The sequence below is a fragment of the Elephantulus edwardii genome, unplaced genomic scaffold (genome assembly GCF_000299155.1).
Source record: "Elephantulus edwardii isolate Elephantulus edwardi_28Jun2011 unplaced genomic scaffold, EleEdw1.0 scaffold00070, whole genome shotgun sequence".
NCBI lineage: Eukaryota > Metazoa > Chordata > Mammalia > Macroscelidea > Macroscelididae > Elephantulus > Elephantulus edwardii.
Window position 1 is genome coordinate 8,587,035 of NW_006399820.1, and position 7,859 is coordinate 8,594,893.

Genomic DNA, 7,859 nt, shown 5'->3' on the forward strand with positions numbered 1-7,859 from the left:
ACTACCTGTGATGAAGTCTCACCATTCTCTCCTGCAAGGAGTATTTTGGCTGCATTTCTTTCAAGATAGGTTTGTTCTGTTGACAGTCCTTTGTATATTCAATTTTCTTCACCAACATTTACCAGTATGTCTTCAGTCTTCCATATTCATTGTCTAACTTTCACATGCATAGGAGGTAAATAAAAATACAACTTGGGCATCAAAAACTTTTTCCAATAGGATGAAAGGAAAACCTACCTATTGGGAACAAATATTTGGTAATACCATCTGAGACAAGAGTTCTCATAATGAAAGTTTACAGAATACCACAAGAAAAAGACTGATAATCCAATTATAAAATGGGCAAAAGACTTGGAAAAAATTTTCTCAGAGGAAGATATTCAAGTGGGCAACAGACACATGAAGAAGTGCTCCAAATCACTGGCAATGAGAGAGGCAAAACATAACTACAATGAGATACCTTCTCACTCCAGTAGCAAAGTTTAACAGGACAGGAAGTATAAATCCTGGAGAGGATGTGGTGAGATAGAAACTCTTATACATTGTTGGTGGGATTGTAAAAGGGTACAACCACTCTGGAAGGCAGTTTGGCCTTTCCTCAAAAAGTTGAACATAGAAATTCCATATGACCCAGCTATTCCACTGATTGGAATATACCCCAAGAAAATGAGAATGGAGGCACAAACGGAGACTTGTTTTGTTTATTAATACTTTAACGAGATTTACAGAAAAGTTGCATTTCCATTCATTCATTGTTCATCATTTTCCTTCCTACTCCCCACCCCGTTTGCTTTTCTCTTTAACACGTTGTTGCAAATGATGGCAAAATGTGTTCCTAAGCACAGTGGTCAATTTAAAAGTGTGCAGCAACGCGTTAAAAAGATTCTTCCATTGTTGCACAATTTCCTCCCTTCCCCCGCCCTCCAGCCCAATTTGCTATGCACCTTTTATTCTCAACTGCTGTCATGTAAATAATATCTAACCAAATATTCATTTTAAACAATTCTTTTCCTCACCTGTGTCAACTCAGTGTTCATGATTTGTCCCCTCTTTTTCTTAGACTTGTATACTAGTGTTCATAGTAGCATATGGTGAAACCATAGCAAGAACATGGACACAGCCCAGATGTCCAACTACAATCATATGGATTGAGAAATTCGGGTACATTCACATAATGGAATACTACAAAACACGCAGAAGCAATGATTTCCCCCCCAGAGTTAATAGCAAATTTTTATTAACAAGAAAGTCTTCCCTTAATTCACATAACATTATTATTATTATTATTATTATTATTATTATTCTTTTTGTGTGAGTGTATCGTCAAATCAGATCTGACTGGTACAGGAGGAGATTGTCCAGCCTTCCCTGGCAGAGCATCTGGTGGATTCGAACCGTGCGCCTCTGGGATTGTAGTTACAGCTCCTTACCACTAGGCCACCAGTGCTCCCCTTTTATTTTTAATATTAAGTAGGATAAGATGTTCAATAAGCCTATGTGTTTATTAATTTACAGTCTAGTCCAGTTTTGGCTTCAGAATGCGGATGCTTGCTGTATATTTATATTTGAATAGGCTAAGGTCAAATTACTAGCTATTTTTAAAAAGCATCTATATTTGAAATCTTTTTCTCATTAGAACATTACACATGTTCCAGACAATTTACAGAAATTACACAAAGCAACTTTTATCAAGTAACAGTATTCATTCAGCAATGTTTTGTCTAGCTGAAATGTTAATTTCAGTTGTAAAAACCATCTCTAGGTAGAAAAAAAAATAATCAGAAACCTTATTGGCTCTAACTTGCTTTTACAAATGTCCTAGGAAATCTTGAGCTAAGTATTATTGTCAATACAAAACCCCAATAATTTTTTAATAACATGGCATCTGATCTCTGTAGTTTATGTACACACATTAGGTTGTCTCTAACTAGGAAATCAGGCTAGTTAACACATTAAGTGTTAATAAAAAGAAAGGCAAGAACCAATCAATCACCTTGTAACAGAAACAGTGCAGCAATTTCGAGTGTTGGAAGCATTAGTGCTGACACACTAATGCAGTGCTCTGATTGTTTTCTGACTGCAGCTGTCCTGTGGCAATCCCAACAAGGATTTCTCCTAAAGCAGAGCTGCAGCACAATTCAATCAGGTTCAATCAGTGCTTAACGTGGGCCAATCCTTTTGAGATTCTTCCCCTCCACCTCCTACACCCTAAACTGGTACTGTATTATTCAAAACATCAAGAGAGTATTTGAGTAATTTCCAATGATGTACAGCTCTTTCTGTAAAGAAAGTTTTGTGGTAACAATTATGTAAAAAATGTTATTTAAACAATGTGACACATCAGGTAGTAGCAATCACAGAGCTGTGATCTGGACACTCTGTGGTCTCTAAGTTAGGCACATGTGAAATGCTAAAAGATGTGCACCGCTGCTCTGTGAAGTTTACAGTGCTGCAGAATTCAGGGAGTGACTACTTTTCTGTTAATCTTACCAGCCCACATAGAGCACATAAAATCACAAGACTCTGGAAGGCATAACAGATGCAATCAATAAATGGGTAATGCTTTTTGACTAAGTTACAAAATATTGGCAAACCGATACAGTACTCTTTAACACAATAAAACCCTATCTTATTGGAATTATAGACTATTTTGGTGAGAAATTTTGGCAAACCAATACAGTACTCTTTAACACAATAGAACCCCATCTTGTTGAAATTATAGACTGTTTTGGTGAGATTTTAAATCTCACCAAAATACCAAATCAAAACACTGTGGTTTTAACAGAGCAAGAGTAAGATAATTTAGGGAAATCAACATTGCTTTGAAAAACCCCAATTTTTCCCTTTAAAACGAGTATCTCGTGCATTCTGCTGAGCGAGAGCAAGCAGCCTGTGGACCCAGAGTGGTTTGGCCTTGTTGTGGGGTTGGTCAAAGCCCAGCAGAATTCCCACAACCGGGAAGCTTCACCCTTTAATTCTAGGAGACTCAAATGACGTTATCAATTTCAGGGCACTTTTCCAATAATCGTTGAATTTCCACAAAAACATTGGATACTTCAGAATTAGACTGTCATCAAACAACACTGTTTTCAATGGTCTCTTGGTTAGAAGCCCTGCCCCTGTTTGTTTTTATCAAAGTCACATAGACACTCTCCAGTTTACTTTAAAAAAAATCCACCTAAAATAAAGCTGTAGTTCTTAAATAACCAATAAATACGGTCTTGGAGACTTGGGTCCTGCCACTGTCGTGGCCGCTGCCATCTATGCCCTTATACTTCCTCTAGTTGAAGCCATCAATTCCTCAGTCTCGGTATATCATTTATTACCCATTCCATGGCTTCTCGACCTTTCCTAGCGTTTGAAAAGATGGTACTCACCGTCAGACTTTCAGGTAGTGGCTGAGGCTGACACCCTTCACCATGATGATGGCTTCCCGAATGAGAATCGTTTTGCCCAGGTGCTGAAGGCTTGTAGATGAGCCTCTCGTCCAGGGAGACCTTGTTTGTAAAGGAAATATTAGTGGATTTCAGGTCCATCGTTTTCTCTACAGGCTCAACTACAGAAGGCTCCTGCACCTATGTCTTCGTTGGAGCTGCACCAATGAGACCCCACCACGGAGGGCAGGCCCCACTCGGGGCTCAGAAGACGCTTGCTGTGCAGCTTCCCCGAGGGGTCCACTTGCCTGTGCAGGACGTCGACGCCCACCACCCACGCCGGGGTTCATCTGGTTGGGGTAGTTGGGCATGGCAGCATTTGTTACCGTTTCCCAGGGGTGGTCAAAGGCATGCTCACATGCTTGGAGGTCCAGATCTTCATGGTGCTGGCAACCTGCGCGAAGACCCAGCGGCGCTAAGGCACAAGAAGGCCAAGAGGCGACTCTCACCCCTGCACCCCACCCCCCAGCAATGATTTTGTAAATTACTCCCTAACTTGGGAGCGACTGGAGAGCTTTAGGCTGAGTGCATTAAATCAGTCCTATATGGACAAATACTGTATAAAACTGTTACTGTAGGATGAGTAAGAGCATCCAAGTGGGGGGAGGAGGGGGTGGTTGGAAGCAGAGGGGTGAGGATGTGTGTGTGTGTGTGTGTGTGTGTGTGTTAATGATAGGGTCACACATTTGATGAATGGTGGGTGTGAAGGAAATGGGAAAGATCTAGTGCGAAAAAATAATGTATTTGAACTTTGCAAATAAATCGGTAAAAAGTAAATTTTAAAAAATTAGATGAAAACACACACTTAAAAAGAGAGAGAAAAAAATATGGGTTGGTTCTCATGTACCTTATTCCTCAAAGTGACACCTGAGGAGGTTTTTTTGGCAGCATATTTACCCAATGCAATAAATACATTGCTTGATTTCTCCCCTCCCCTAGTTTATTTACAGAATTCTAATACAAATTCAAACAAATTATTTCCATTTCCCTCACCCCCCCCCATCAAATTGTACAACCCAATGATTAATCCCCTCTTCTCCCTGTACATCCACATCCCTCTGCTTCCAGCCTCTCCTACCCTTCCTGGATCCTTACACTCATTCTACAATAACCGTCATATATAATATTTATCCTTGTGGAACGGAGTTCACTCACTATAATGCTCTCTAGTCCCTCCCAAGTTAGGTAATAATTTACAAAGTTATTTCTCCTGCGTGCTGTATAGCACTCCATTGTGTGAATGTACTGTAACTTCTCAATCCATTCGTTTGTGGTTGGACATTTGGGCTGTTTCCATGTTCTTGCGATGGTGAATAATCATTGCTCGATTTCTTTACTTCTGGTTCCATGGGCATTGACTGTGAATCTAAGTAAAATTAAATCCTAGATAACGATTATATTTTTTTTGCATGTATTATGATGTTATCCATTGGTGCAACTGTGAAGTTTCTGTTTTGTGTTGAGATTCAAACACACTCAGGGTCATTATCTTTGCATTTCATCAATACATGCTTCAAGTCTTTATTATTTTTAGCAAGAAATGTTGTGCCATCTGCACATTGCAAATTTTTAAGAAGACTTCCTACAATCTAAATACTGGCTTCTTTTTCAGATTAATCAAATTTCTGAGATTATGTGCTCAGCATAATACATACCTTTCCTGATTTTTTTTTCACTTGTTGCATTCCATCAAATTGGATCCAACTGGCACAAGAGAAGATTTCCCCTCCTTCTCTAGGCAAGCATCTGATAGATTCGAACCACACACCTTCAGGATTGCAGTGCAGCTTCTTGCCACTAGGCCACCAAAGCTCCCACCTTTCCTGATTTTAAACCATGCAGTTTTTCCTTTTTCTGCTCAATTATTTCTTGCTCCATGTACAGGTTTTACATGAGCACAATTGTTTTGGAATTCCCATTCTTGCAGTGTTACGCGTAATTTGTTGTGATTCACACAGTCAAATGCCTTTGCATAGTCAATAAAGCACAGTAACCACCACAACAAGATAAAGGTAAAGAATCCAATAGAAAAATGGGCACAGGATATGAATAGACACTTCACCAAAGAAGACATTCAGATGGCTAAGAAGCACATGAATGTTCAAAATCCCTAGCTCTAAGAGAGATACAAATTAAAACAACTATTAGGTATCATCTCACCCCAGTCAGAATTGTAAAATTTAACAAAACAGCAAGCAACAAATGCTGGCGAGGTTGTTTAGAAACTGGAACTCTTGTTTACTGTTGGTGGGAGTGTAAAATGGTGTAACCACTGTGGAAGGCGGTATGGCGCTTTCTCAAAAAGTTGCAAATACAGATATCATTCGACCCAGCATTTCCACTAGTGGGAATATACCCCAAAGAGACCATAACTGACATTCAAGCAGATATATGCACACCCATGTTTATCATGGCTTTGTTCACAATAGCAAGGAGTTGGAAACAACCTAAGTGCCCATCAACAAACGAACGGATAGAGAAGCTGTGGTATATTCACACAATGGAATACTATGCTGCATTGAAAAACAAGGAACTTACGCAATATTATTCAAAATGGGTGACCCTGGAGGACATTATGCTGAGTGAAGTATCTCAGTCACAAAAGGACAAATATTGCATGTTGTAAAGCAGGACTGACCTTAGGGTTGGGAGGAGACTGAGAAGGATGGATTCAATAATGTATACAGCATTGAAACAGATAAGGGAGAAAACTGTTTAAGAGGGAAAATTATTAGGGATTTTTGTCATGACAGGTGTCCAGAGCTAAGGCTGTGGAGTGGAGTGGACCTCGCGGGAGGGATTGTAAAACAATGAAAGAATTTTTTCTTTTACTTTTCCAAGAGGATAGTGTACTAGAGGGGAGGGTTGGGAAGGGAGAAAAGTGTAACAATGAATGAATGAAATCCAAAGTCTCTGTAAATTTTCATTACATTAATAATAAATTTTAAAAAAGAAAATAATAAATCACAGTGACAATGAATATTCCTTGCAGCATTGTTTTCACTGTACAGCTGTACACTATTTTTTCTATTCTGTAGTGCAGCAATGTTTAGTACTCATTATGTTGTTGTTAGTTGTCCTTAAATTGGCTCCAACTCAGAGATATCCTAAATTGAGCATAATAAAAACCTGCACACATGGGCACCATCTTCACAATCTCAGCTGTACTTAAAGCTCATTGTTGGACCTGTGTCAATTCATCTCATTGAAGATATTCTCTTTTTTGCTAACCCTCTACCAAGCATGATATCCTACAACATACTCCTATTTACAATTGAAAAAAAAAAGATGAAAATAATCAAAGCCTTCATCCTAAGATAAAATAATAAAATGTGCCAAATATGTACCACATGGAAATAGACTATTATTAAGCTATGAAAAGGGGTAGAATTCTAATACATGTCACAACATAGATGAACCTTGAAGCTCGTTTGCTCTCTTTTTTAAAAGTATAGTATATATTATTGGAATAATCCTGTATTCTGCATGCCATTCCTCTCTGTCTGCTATTTCCACATCTTTTATTTGTTGTTGTGTTGTTGTTATGTGCCATCGAGTCACTTTCAACTCATCGTGACCCTCTGTACAACAGCCCTAAACTCTGTTCTGTCCTGTGCCAATCTCACTGTCTCTGACACACTCATCCCGATTACCCCAGTCACCAAATCAATCCATCTCCTAGAGGGCCTTCCGCTCCTGCGTCTGTCCTCTACTCTCCCAAGCATGATGTCCTTCTCCAAGGACCGGTCTCTCCTTACAACATGACCAAAGTATATCAGATGAAGCCTCAGAATTCTTACCTCCAAGGATTTAACCCTCTCCAGGATGAATCTGTTTGTTTTCTTAGCAGTCCATGGTACCCTCAATACTTTTCTCCAACACCAAAGCTCAAAGGCTTCTTTCTATCTATTCTCCTTCTATCTTCCTTAGTCATTGTCCAACTCTCTGATGTATAACATGTGATTGCAAAGACCATGGCCTGTATCAGATGCACCTTAGTCTCCAGAGAAAAACCGTTGCTCTTGAGTACTTTAGAGAGGTCCCTAACAGCAGACTTTCCCATCACAATACGTCTTTTAATTTCCTGGCTACGGGTGCCAAGAGTGTTGATTGTGGAGCTAAGCAGACTAAAGCTGTGAACAATCTCAATCTCTTCACCATCCATCTGATGCTGCCAATTGGTCCAGTGGTGAGAATCTTTGTCTTCTTGACATTGAGCCTCAATCCATATTAGAGGCTGCAGTTCTTGACCCTCTGCAGCAAGCACTTCAGATCCTTCTCAGTTTCATCAAGCAGGGTTGTGTCATCTGTGTAATGCAGATTGTTGATAGATCTTCCACCAATCCTGATGTCGCATTTCTCCTCATAGAGCCCAGCCTCCCGGATGATCTGTTCTGCATACAGGTTGAAAAGGTATGGAGACAG

At 39.6% G+C, this 7,859-nt stretch overlaps 1 pseudogene; it reads right to left on the bottom strand.

Annotated features, from left to right (window-relative positions):
- Positions 1-3,198: 3,198 nt before the first annotated feature.
- Positions 3,199-3,816, bottom strand: LOC102856052 (annotated as a pseudogene).
- Positions 3,817-7,859: the final 4,043 nt, after the last annotated feature.